Raw genomic sequence first — 13,588 nt, 5'->3', positions numbered from 1 at the left:
TTTTTTGGACAAAATTGGTGTTGCGTCTTTTAATTTTTCCAAATTAGGCTCTTCTTGCATCACTGATAAAATCCTTTTTCGTAGACGTAATGATTTTTTTTTCATCTAAAATAAGCCTTAAGACTTGTTCTACACTATATTAAAAAAGAAAATTTCTATCTCCCAAGAAAAAGTTGAAAATTTTTAACCCTAATTAGGTTAGGGTTAGAAAAATTGAAGAAAAATCACCATGTCACAACTTTCGCCGCAGATGGCGCTCTGCTCCCAAAGACTTGGTTACTCGTCTTGTATTTAGCCTAATGCAATTATACATGGGTACCAATACATGTAGGTAGTACAGCCTAAATTACCGTACACTTCGTCATCAAAATCCTCAATTTACATCATTTTCCTGTGGTTTTCCCGAGGCGACCTAGTAGATATCAGGAAGAGATAGACATGTGAAACTTCTTCCGTGAAATACCAAGCAAAATAACGGCGAAACTGCGATGAAGGTAAGTTGACTTTGGCATACGTTTAGACCGAGTCCCATATGTGCATATTGGTGTTAGCGATCTCAATAGCATAATTCAGTGCTGTAAAGTTAGTGTTGATGCAAATACTATTTTTTGGGTGTTATGTGAGTTCATTATCTAAACAGAAAAAGACTATTTAAGATAACACCGCACGATGAGCCTTGAATTTAGAGTATTGGGTCTTTGTCGCTGGTAGCTGGCTCCACGGAGTACGACCGACGACCTGCTTTCGGATGCTCCTAACGTTACACGTACACTACAGATACAGTACCACGGCACTACCAATACCACCATTTACTTGCCTACATGTACCTACAGGCAGTGCTAACGCTTGTGCGTTTTGCACCAGACATCTAAAATCTATTGATAAACTAGACTGTGACAAGAACTGGAAAGTAAAAATCACAGACCTATTTCAGTGTTTTGGGGGGTTGTCGTCACTTCCATTCTTAAACAGAAAAATAGAATTTTACTGAGTAGAGTTCCCCGCAATACATAACTCACATTCATCGTCATTGACAGGGTACCTATAAGCTAGCTGAATTGAATTTAAGGCAGCGACGAAAGTTGAAAGGTATGCGTACCATAGAGCTCTATGGTCTATGGTATGGCCACAGAACACCCACACGATTTGTACAGCTACATAGTGCGAGCTGTACAGCTACAAATCATGCGGGCTTTCTGAGCCCCTACGTACGTTTCAACTTTGGTTGCTGCCTTCGATTCAACTGAGAATGTACTTGGCTTATACCGTATTGAATATCAATGACTGTAAATGCGAGTGTATCACAGGGAACTACTCAGTAAATTTTATGAGTTTGAAGAGTGAAAACAGCAACAGCCCCAAATGACACTGAAATGAGTGTGATTAGGGCTTACTACTGTGTAGTCAACCTGTCATTGTTTAGTTTCAACTTGGATTTCACAAGACGCAAGATTCATGAAAAAGTAAAATGCCTGCAAAAGGTTGATTTATACACAATCTGTTGAATGCAAGTTGGCAGTTGGAAAAAGTTTCATGTCTCCCAAAATGCTGTTGGCTCAAATTCGCAAAAGTTTCATGCTACAGCATCCACGAACGTTTCTGGTTATACAGTATACTATTTGAACAATAATTATCTGAAAAATCCCCACCCAGAAAAATGCCAGACCTGATGTTTGACCCATCATAATAACTCTCTTTATCATTGTCTTCCTTCATTCAGGTAAAGAGCCAGTCATCGTTTGTAACCATCCTTCTCAGAGAGAAGCCTCACTGAGGGGGACATCGATGATGTCTTCGAAGCCCTCTACCAAGATTCCAACTTGGAGGGACAAGACATCAAAGAGGAGCACAACAGCCCAAATTTATTATTACAAATATTATAAAACATATTGAATGATGTATGAAACAACTGCAAAAATGTATTCAGAGTGTGAGGAAATCACTGATTTGAAAAAAAAAAAAAAAAAAAACATTGTAGAAGGTACAGTGTAGTCTCGTCATTAATCACAGGAGTCTTAGTGTTATGCCTTCGATAACACGTGTTATTTTCTTTGTATTTCATTGTTTTTAATTGCGTAATAACACCATTGAATATCATTGAATCTGATTCTTCTTTTGTGATGACCTTGTTTCATGTGTAAAGACTGTTTGTTGGATGTTTGGCTAATAGCGTTGTCAAGGAGTTAATGGGTGATTGCAATGCAGAGTATGTGTCTTATGTTTGAAGTGAGTGCTGAACTTTGACCTTCGTTTTCTCCATTTTTGGTTTTTACGACATTCAACATATTAGAAGACCATAACTTAAGCAAAAGCTGCTTTCTTAGCTAGTCAATGCTGGCGAAAATGAAATGCCGTTGCTAGGGCTTTCGTTATTTTGAGTGCTGATTGGTTGCCTTCCGAGCTCGCCTTGCAAGGATCAGCTGGCGTGCGAAATGAAATGTTGCCAGTTTAACATGTAGTAGATTGATGTTATAATAATTACAATATCAATGCATTTAGCAGTTTTAAATGACTTTAAATAAATAATTTACCATTAAAAAGTTATTATAACGACAAATTTACATTTACAACTTGGAATTTGAGGAGTTTTGACCGTGAAGAAAAATTGTACTTTTGTCTTTTGTCCGCCATCTTCATTTCCGCACCACCGAACTAACGCATTATATACACATAATACATGTTACATACTGTTAGCTAGTGTACCTGGATTTTGACGTCTTGTTTTGATAGATCGTGCCTTTAGCTGTCAGCATTTCCGTTGATATTACTAATTTAGATTATATTGCACGTAAGTCATCTCTTAATCTACGTGTAATTAGACACAATCTGAGTAGCGATGCCGGTCGTTTTTCCCGAACTATCTGCCTTGAGTGACGCCCGGGTGGCTCGGGCATTGAACGAGGGGTTGCGCAGCCTCGATCCCGCTGACCAGAGGAATCTCTCTGCACTGATAACTTTTGAAAGGAAAATGCCCTTGTACTGAAAGTTGGTACCAGCCATTAACACATGTCCTTAATTACTGTGCAAAATTTCAGCCTAATCCGATAGTCCCTTCATAGTGGTTGCTAGGGAGTTTTGCTTCCTGTTTTTTGTTCCATTCATTGCACGGAGCTTGAATAGACCCTAAACCTTGAAGCCCCTTTTTCTCAGTAAATACTTTTCCAGAGTGTGTACAGCACTGTACTTTCTTTTCATAATTTAGATGGGTTAGGAAGGTCCATTTGTATTGAGTTATACATCATTTTAAAGCTTAGAGTCTGCTCTTTCAGAATCTGCCCCTGAAAATTCATGTCTGCCAACTGTTTGTTCGTTTTGTGGTGCAGGGTCACATATTTTCACCACTTACCCCTAACAATAATCAGTAAGAGATGAATACACAAACACACACATGCGCGCACATGCACGGGCACAAACACATTCACTGTCAAACGTATCAAATAACAGCACTATTATGCAAAACATAATCAACTGGCACTCTAGGATGTTTACATGCACAAATTTTATCATCCACCTGTACATAACTTACATACACATACTGTACATGCATGTGAATGCCCATATTAAAAAATACACCTTGAAACACATCAAATACCAGCATATTGGAACATAGTACTATTTATTAGAATCCAGTCACACTCTTCAATTTTTTCCAGCACAGTGTACATGACTTTACTGTAACCAGGAGGTAGTAGAAACGCTGAATCTACACAGAGGGAAACTCCAAACAAGATCCGCTCAACAGGTCCTTGATAAGATCAGGCATCTTATCGGTCTAAACCATAGCCATTAGATTTAGAACGAAATTGTGTTGGGCTAGTTCATTTTATACAGGGGGAAAGTAATCCTTTTTCCTATAAATGTTTTAGCTCAAATTACCAATTTTTTTTAAATTTTCATGCAAACGCATCTTGAAATACAGTATGTCCCCCAAAAAAAAATTACAACGGGACCCTCCGCAATGATATCTTTAAAAATAGTGAATCCAACTAAATACAAATTCAGGGTATGAAACTATAACTCATTGCCCACATCTTACAGGAAACCCCATTCGATTTGCTTCAGTGGTCAAAGAGAAATGAGGAATTTTGTAGAGGATGTTGGGAATCTCTTTTGTCCTAAGTTCTGTCAATTTTCTTGTCAAAAACCCATTTTTGTATCGTGTTACACAAAAGGAAAATATGCTAAAAACAGCATATCACAATTAACTTTTTTAAAGAATTGTGATGGGGACGACCAATGTTATGTCACATTATAAATGTACAATTGTACTTCCAATGAAATAAATCATAGAAAACCAAGGATTTACACAGAAATTAAAAAAATCTGTGCTGTACTGTTGTGTATACTGGAAAGTATCAATAGTTTTCAGCTAATAAATTCAACACAGAGAATGATTACATCGCTGTTCGATTTTGAAACAGGCTCACTGCATAATGCACATCCAGTACTTTCATGAAGGTGATGCACCTTTACAAATTGAAAGGGGGCGCACATGTCCATCCCCCATTTTTTCTTATTTCTTTTGTTTTAACAAAAAATGAAATGGGGGTGCGTGCCTGGTGCACACCCCTCGTGATCTGCCAGTGCACAAAGTTCTTGTTGAATGATGATGGGAAATGAATAACCGACAAAGCAACTACAGTCATATCTGTTACATGGGAGCAGTGATGAAACGAGAAATGACAGCCTCACACAAGAATACAGGAAATCTACCAAACCAAAATGTTGCGTGCCTTTTTATATCAAAGGACAATCGCTGATTGAATATTGAGAGTGAAGGTCAAGGTATATGATGCTATTCAAATGGCAATCACTGGCATTAGGAACATTGACCAGTAAGGAGTACACCTGAAGGAGACAAAAAAAGAAAAGATAGAAGAAGAAAAAATTACAGTGCACTCCTATTTGTATTATAACGAAATTCCAGTAAAGCAAAATTAAAATTCAGGCCGCAACATTATCTTCCCTATGTTATTTCATTGTTTAGAAATACTGCTGGTCCCGAGGACTGTGTTATAGACAATGGGAGTCCACTATGCAACAACTACAACCCATAATCCCTGAAATCAGCTCATAATGCTTGGAATCCTGTTCCTGAGATTAGGACTGCGGTTCTAAGCTTCCCCAAAACGTCTCAAGATGCCATGCAAGCTGCCTGGTAGTGTGCTCATTGTTGCCGTGGAACCTCGAGAGATGCCGTACTTTTCCAGCGAAGAGCCACGGGATTCTCTCGTCGAGGAGACTTAGGTGTACCTGCAAAGATTAGAGTATTTATCACCATGTCAGTGTCATTATTTACATTAAAAATGCCACATACAGCTGTAATCATGTAATCACTGGAAAAAAAAAAATCAAATTTATAAGATATTTCGCATCTCACTTAAACAGCAAAATGAACCAGTCAACATTTTGTCTACTTTGACCAATATCTGAGTGAGCTCTTTCTGAGACTTTGAATGGTACCCCTACCATACAGCTTAAAAAATATCTCTACACAATCATAAAATCACCTTAAACAGTACATGTAGTCGTACCTTCATGTTGGAGACAGAAGTTGGAAGAAGCTTGACATCACAGGACTTCACACCAGAATTCACCCAGGAAGATGTGCATGTACACTTAGAGTGGGCCCCTACAACCAAAAAGGAAGCGGACAGCATGATGGACCCGTGGACCTCTTCTCGCATCAGCCACCTGCATTAACCATAGATTTTGACGAGAAAGACAATAGACCTACATGTAATTACAATGTATCACAATAGTTATAATCCACAGCAATAAAACTGAGGTGTGTAAAATTATGAAGTAGAAATTCTATGCAATAAATATTTTGTAGGTGTCAGTCATCCCTGCTAAATTTATAGAATATCAAAACTTCAAATATACAAGTCTATTTATTGTTCTTTCTTGTGTAATTGTCGTGACTACATACAGACACAGTGTACATACAGATAATTTCTAGTACCTTGTACATTAACTTGTCTACGGTGTCTACAAAGTACACATTGCAATGTGTACTTGGTAGACACCATAGACAAGTTAAAGTTAATTTGAACACTTCGAGAACGAAAGCTGATGTTACAGCTACGTACATATAGTTTGCTTGATATGATTGATAATTCACGCTAGGATTGACAACTTTTCCAGATTGGAATACTCACACGACGTACAGTACCACCTGTTGAAACCACACTAAATACCGATAAATGTGAGGAAAAATTCGCTTCTTGTTCTAATCACAGGTTTAAAATAAGCTTGCGTTTACAGCTAGGTAGGCCCTAGGCCTACCTTGAAAAAAAAAAATATGGACAAACATGCAAGGAAAGTTCGTTCATTATTTTCTGCAACTGTACAAGCGGGGAATGTTGAGTGAAGTACATGTAGAAAACAGCCACAATTTGTGCTGTGACAGTGTGAACCGAGTGTTACAACAACTCGATCGTTGTGGGGGAATTGCGTTTAGCTGAGGCAATTCTAAGTACCCAGAAAAGAAAAAAATAAGTCAAGGAGCCATTATGGGTTTGGAATAAATTTTTACACCCACAAATTTACTGAAAAACAAAGTTTTAAAAGCACATAACCTATCGTATGTAATCAGCTCAAGATTCACGATCGCCGTGATCAGCTGTTCCTTCGTACAGACTAACATGCTACAGGCACAATTTGCTGTTATTAGATTACTGACACAACAAATCGATCATTGTGGGGGAATTGCGTATAGTTGAGGTAACTTACATACTCATGAAGGATGATAAGTAAGCCAAGGAGCTGTAATTGATTTGACATCAGTTTTACATCAACAAATTTACGGAAATACGACGTTTGAAAAGCACAAAACCTACCGTAATCAGCTCAAGATTCGCGATTGCCGTGATCAGGTGTACGCACAACACGCACAACAGTACCAGCAGAATCGACAGTGAACAGGTACTCCTTGATGCCGTGATTTCAGCTTGATCCTTCTTCGAAATTGCATGATGATAAATGTGACCTTCTTTTCCTCTTGTGTGTTGATTTTAAGGCTTCTAATTTCTACCTCAACTTGCTAAAAAACAGTCTAACAAAGCGGAAAAATGTCACATTTCCGTACTGAACAGCAGTCACGATACGTGGGTTGCATGCGGTAAGCCTACACTAGCACTACAAATACACACGTACACCGCGGCCGCTGCTGTTATGCAGCAATCCCCATAGTATAACACGTAGATGGCTTGTAAACAAGGGTCTCCGGCGCGCGCGCGCAGTTGACCAATCGCGCGCGAACAACGCGTATTTCGATCTGGTGTCTTGGTAACGAGGCTGTTTACGCGTCTGGGAGACAAATGTGGGTACTAGGGTTCAACGCAGAATTTCTTAGACACGATAGCCAAAAGAACAGTCATTTTCGACGTAAACGAAGGGGATTTGGTCTTCAGACGTAAGATTTTTGTCAACTTTTGAGACTGACATCCCACCTTTCTCTTCAAAATTTCACATTTTGTAGATTGTATTTCGAAATATTGTTGATATCATCAGAAACTAGAACATTTCCCGTACAACATGATACCAAAATGTCAAGTTGGTCCCTGAGAACCTAAAGGTCTTTTTTTTTTTTTTTTTTTACAAAAAGACCTTTAGGTACCCCAAAAAAGACCATCCCCCAAAAAGGACTTTTAAGTCCCCCAAAATAGACCTTTGAGTACCTGAAGCGCAAACTCAGATGAGGGACCTAATGGTCCCTTTTGGGGTACGCAGAGGTCTTTTTTGGGGTACCTAAAGGTCTTTTTACAAAAAAAAGACCTTTAGGTACCCCAAAAAAGACCATCCCCCAAAAAGGACTTTTAAGTCCCCCAAAATAGACCTTTGAGTACCTGAAGCGCAAACTCAAGGGGGTTTCACACCAAGCTTTGCGTAGAGTTACGTAGTGTTGCGTAGGGTTGCGTAGTGACTACGCAACACTACGCAACTATGCGCTGTGAGCACGCAACTCTGCGTAACAGTACGCCGAGGGACGCAAAATTTGTACGCGAGATGTACGCAGAAAATTAAACATGTTTAATTTTTTCGCGTACCGTCCGCGTACCGCACTGGTACGCAAACTGTACGCAAATGTACGCAACACTACGCAACTCTGCGCCATTTAAACGCAACAGTACGCCACCAAACCGTTTTCACACGAAAGGACTTTTGGGGCTCGCGTATGACATGGCGTAGTGTTGCGTACTGTTACGTAGACATTTGTGTACACTTGCGTAGACCTGGCGTACATTTGCGTAGTGTTGCTTACAGTTGCGTAGCCTTTATTACTGTACATCCAAATTTGGCATTCCCATGCATGATCCGTGTTGGAAAACTGCTTGGTTTCATTCATTCCACTTGACTCTGCACATCGCTGGTGAATGATTCTACCTGTGCCCTTCGAGACTATTCTTCTTGTGTAGGCCTAAATAACTGCACAATGCCGAAAAGGAAGAGCAAAGGGTGTAATACGGGCAAGAGTTCTTCTCCTACTCATCAAGATGCAGACAATTCGCCAGCACTATCTGAACCTAGTGATGAATCTGGCAATGAAGATGCCCGGGAAGTTTCAAAACCACTGAAGAAGAGGAGACAAACCAAGCTTCCACCCTTTTCAGTTTCAAGTGACCAAGAGAGGGTGGCTATTATGGAGTGGGTGCAACAACACCCGATGCTCTATGATAAGTCTTGTGAAGACTATAGTAATAAGGAGGCAAAGAAGCAGCTGTATCAGGAAAGGGCCTTGGAGATTGGGGTGGAAGGTACAGGTGACCAGCCAGGACAGCGCTTGCAGACATGGGTGAAAACTCAACGAGATAAAGTTGGTAGGCTTATGAAGATCTCTAGAGGAGCATCAGGGAGTGGATCTATCAACATGACAGCAGAAAACAGTCGCTTCCTGAAACGATTTGGTTGGATCCATCAGTACCGAAACGTGAAGAACACTGGAACCCCAAGTGTTGCTGGATTGGTAAGTATAGGTTCCCTACACGACAACCTCCCGCTTTTATCAGGGTATCGCTGGTTCTACTCCCTGTTTGATTTAATGTAGAAATAAATGTTTCTTGAATGGAATGAATGCCTTTGTCCCTACTGCGCACTATATTCAATTGTATTTCCTGACAAGGCTTATTTATATTCCAAGGTCCTGTGAGACATTTGTTCAAGGAGTCGCACTTCTCTTTAATGCATGTCCATAATTATTCATCAGAAATGAATATATTAACTTCAAGGGACACAAAAATCAACAGTGAACAAGTCAATATTAATGAAAATGTCACGTTTTGCTTTTTTAACCTGGTGTAGAAAGGAACAGTAGGCCTATGTGCATCATCAGAAGGGAAAAGAGAATCCGAGGACGACGATGAGGGGGCTGATGAAGAAGAGAACGATGAAGACGAAACCATAGACCTCAGTGTCAACAGCTCGATAGACAGTGGGCCTCCCAGCCGGGCATCTTCCAGCAAGGCTTCGCGAAGCAAGGGAGGACCATGCAAGAAGAGGGATATCTCCCCTGCATCAGATTTTGCTCAGGTAAAGTGTTTCTAGATTTTATCATGTTTATGGAACGAATGCAGTAAACACAAAATTGTCACAGCGGCAATTACAGAGAATTTAAAGAAAGAGAAAAGAGAAGATTAAAAGGGGAATAAAACGAAACAGTAAGATGAAAGGAAGAAAAAAAGAAAGTGTATGAGTATAAATAATGCAATTGATATTGAAAAAAAAGAGGAAACGAGAAAGTGAGAGAAGGATGAAGCAGCTGAGAAAGGCCATACATGTTACAGCAAGGCCAATAGAAGGAGGAAGACAGAAATAATGATCAGAAAAATACACAGAAATGGGAAATGCGTGAGCTCGAGCAAAAGAGAAAAATTAAGAGAGGACAGATTTTGTCTGTATTTCACTCATTATTTCTATTTGTATGTCTTTTTAGCTGTCAAAACAGGTCAGTTCCACCAGGGCTGCCATTATTGAAGCTATGAATGCGGAAAAGGGTTTCGAGAGTCAAAGGATGTTTGCAGAACTGGTGTTTCATGAAACAAGCAAGATGGATGAGGAGACATGGAATGAATATTATATCGATGCGACAAAACAGCTTCATCAATACAGAAGACAGCAAATCCAGAAGAACCGAGAATCACAACAAGCCCAGCAGCCGTTTCAGCCTCTTGCACAGCCCTCCAAGGCTCCTCCACAATTCCGACCTCCAATACAAACTTTCCAGTCCCATCCACAACCTTTCCTGTCTCCTGCACAACCCTTTCGGAATCAACAATTTTTTGAGCCTTCGATTTACCATGGTCAGTCACTGGGCCACCAAGACATCTCGCCACAGGGCCACCCGTTCCGAGGTCATCAATACAGTTCGTCACAGAGTCAACAGCCGCATGGCCAGCAGACGACATCGCAAGACTTTCAGGCCCATCATAATCTCCCTGTATGGTCTCCGCCTCAAGAGCGAAGCTCATCATTTGCTGGACCTGCCAAGAAGCCCTTGTCCTACTCTGACCCGGGTGCTAGTACCAGCAGCTATGATACTGCCTCACAGATGTTTACCTTCCAGTGTCCAGATCCCCTGATGAACGCGTCCAGTGAGAACAACACTCAGGAAGAGACCGATAGCGAATAACTGTTGTGTTCACAAGCTGCCAGGATTAAACTGTGTCTGGCAAGTGTTACAGACGGTTGATCTTGACTTTTTATTTTTTTCATTTCTTAGATTTTTTGTTTTCATTTTTGATCTCTTTGATTTTAAAGTACACTGTATAGGCATTTAGAGCTACAGACTTCATCAGGATTTACATGTATATAAGTTTGGGACTGTTGTCTCCATGGTAATCATTATTTCGTGTTCAAGTTTGTATTTGAAGTTGCTCTCCTCCTGTAAGTTTACAGTTCACATTTTAAAGTGTTAGCAGGGTTTTCATTCTTGTTTTCTGCTGTTTGTTGGTACCATGGTAATCAGTAGGCCTACTTGATGATCAAGATACAGTCATGTCAGCTGTACTTGTCATGTAACTTTACAAATTACATTTCAGAGTGTATATAAAACAAGGATTTATGCTTGTTTTATGCTGCTGTTCGTATAAGATTATGGTGATCATAAGGCTAATTATCAAGTTAAAGTTGTGTAAAACTATTGTTATTGACGTTAATGTTACTCTTCTCGGACGCCATAAAGTTGATTGGTATGGTTATTTGTTGAAGGGAATCTCTTTTGTTGACATTTTCAGAGTAAACAGTAATCAAACACCATTTTTTTGTCTTAAGACCAAATATACAAGTCTCAAAGTCGAAATGGTTTGGAATTAGAATCAAACACATTTTTGCAAAACATTGTGCATTCTGCAAGACAGGCTTTTACGTCAGCCTTTTATTGAATCAACCGTGGCACCACAGCAGACATGTCAGATATGTAATAGTTTGAGCAACGCACGAATACAGATATGTCTACTCTAGTTTGTAGTTTTGAGATGAATTTCAAATTTCTCTCCTCCCCCCTCCCCCAACAAAAAATTAAAAATATTCAACGCGTGGACTTTTAAGATACACTATATATAGGATTTCGAAGAGTCAGCATCTGCACGGCCGCAAAAATAAAATCATGACACATTTATCAATGACAATTTCTTCCTGCATGACTATCATGAGAAAATTCTTGTTTCCGTAATAATGAAACTGACCACAATCAAACGGAACCCCTTTGCATGCTGTTGTAGTTATCATATCTTCTTCAAGAAAAACTGAAATACTTGTATAACTTGTAAGGTTCTCTGTAACTTGCACAGTTTGTTTGCTTCATAATAAATTTTGTCTCTTAAACAAACTGAATTCGATCCACATGTATTAATTCACAGTGATGCAAATCTACACACTTCAACAGAACTGCAATGACTACTTTGTAAATTTTTCGATGAAGTATCGAATCAAACAAGGTCGGTGAAGACGTATTGTCTCCCAAATGTTATTGTGGCGTCGATGTCCAAGAAAGAGGAATGTCATTCAGTCACAATGATATAATTATTGATGATCAGTATCTCATCTAGCCATTGCACACTGCCTACACGCGATGGAGTTGAAATACTCCACGAGGTTGTTTCTTTGCTCCTTTGCTGCTCTTCTATGGAAATATTATTGCTTCAGTAATAACGAAACTGACTACAATCAAACGAAACCCCTTTGCATGCTGCTATTGTTATCAGTATGTATTTCAAGCAAAGCGAAATATTCATATAACTTGTAAGATTCTCTGTAAGTAGCACAGCTTGTTTGTACAAATTAAAATATATTGTTTTTGAACAACTGAATTCGATCCGTTTGCATTTATTCACAATGATTGTGCTTTATAAATGTGGAGTGAGCTTTGACTGAAATGCAACAACTTCTCTGTAAATTTTCAAATAAAATGGCGCATCAAACAAGGTTGGTAAAATACATATTGTTTCCAAAATGTTATGGTGGCTTCGATGCCCAAGGTAGAGGAACGTTCAGTCATCGTAACGTAATTATTTATAATCAGCACATATCATCGTGTAATGGCACACTGCCTACGAGCGAGTTGAAAGACTCGACGAGGTAGTTCATTTCCTCCTTTTCTGTTCCATTATATATCTTGCTTCAGTTATTATGAAACTGTTTACAATCAAACGGACCCCTTTGCATGCTGTTACTTTTTCACATGTACTTCAAGAAAAAGGGAAATAATAATATAACTTGCAAGATTCTCTGTAAGTAGCAGAGTTTGCTACAAAGTAAAGTCGAAACAAACTAAATTCAGTCCTTTTGCATTTATTCACAATGAAGGAAGTGTGCTTTAACGGAAATGCAACAACTACTTTCAGATGAAATAGCACGTACACACCAAACAAGGTCGGTACAAAGTCATATTGTCTCCAAATTGTGGCTTCGATGTCAAAGGTAGAGGAAGCTACTGCAATGTCATTCAGTCACACTGATCTAATTATTGATTATCAGGATCTCATCTTGCCATGGTACACTGCCTACTGGCGAGTTGAAATACTCCACGAGGTAGTTCCTTTGCTCCTTTGCTGCTCTGCTGGTGTTGCCACGATACAGTTGTTCCATGTCTGGCAGATGGGCATCCTGTCTCCATGAACCAGGAATTACTTCATGGTTGTGCTGCTGGTCCTCTTGATCAAGTGTAGCTATATCAGCTGTAGGGTTTCTGAACAGAAGAAAGTTGTGCAGGACACAGCATGCATGGGTAATCTTGATGACTCTCTCTGGAGTTAGAGGCAAAGTGACCAGAAGGCAGCGGAACCTCGCTGCCAGTAGACCAAACGCATTTTCTACAACCCGTCTGGCTCGTGAAAGCCTGTAGTTGTAGACTCGCTGCTGGTGAGTCATGTTGCGAAGTGGCAGAGGCTTCATCAGCCAAGTCCTCAGCGCAAAAGCGTCGTCTCCAACAAGGAAGTATTCAAGTGGCTGGTCATCATGGGGCAGAGGGTCTGCTGCAGGCAGGTTCAGCTTCCCGCTCTCAATGGCTGTCTTGAAAGGGCTCTGATTGAACACCCCAGCATCAGAGCCAGAACCTGTCTGTCCAATGTCCACATACATGAACCTGTAG

The 13,588-nt window shown here is 39.8% G+C and overlaps 1 long non-coding RNA gene across 1 annotated transcript; it reads right to left on the bottom strand.

Annotated features, from left to right (window-relative positions):
• Positions 1-3,589: 3,589 nt before the first annotated feature.
• LOC140245957 (uncharacterized) lies at positions 3,590-7,167 on the bottom strand. Its single transcript, XR_011902409.1, has 3 exons — positions 6,843-7,167; positions 5,535-5,694; positions 3,590-5,253 (listed from the first exon to the last, which is right to left on the bottom strand). It is a non-coding gene; the product is annotated as an uncharacterized lncRNA (long non-coding RNA).
• Between the last annotated feature and the right edge of the window lie 6,421 nt (positions 7,168-13,588).

The sequence above is a fragment of the Diadema setosum genome, unplaced genomic scaffold (genome assembly GCF_964275005.1).
Source record: "Diadema setosum unplaced genomic scaffold, eeDiaSeto1 scaffold_87, whole genome shotgun sequence".
NCBI classification, from domain to species: domain Eukaryota; kingdom Metazoa; phylum Echinodermata; class Echinoidea; order Diadematoida; family Diadematidae; genus Diadema; species Diadema setosum.
Note: the sequence above shows the minus strand (reverse complement) of the source record. Positions and strands in the feature narration are given on the sequence as shown.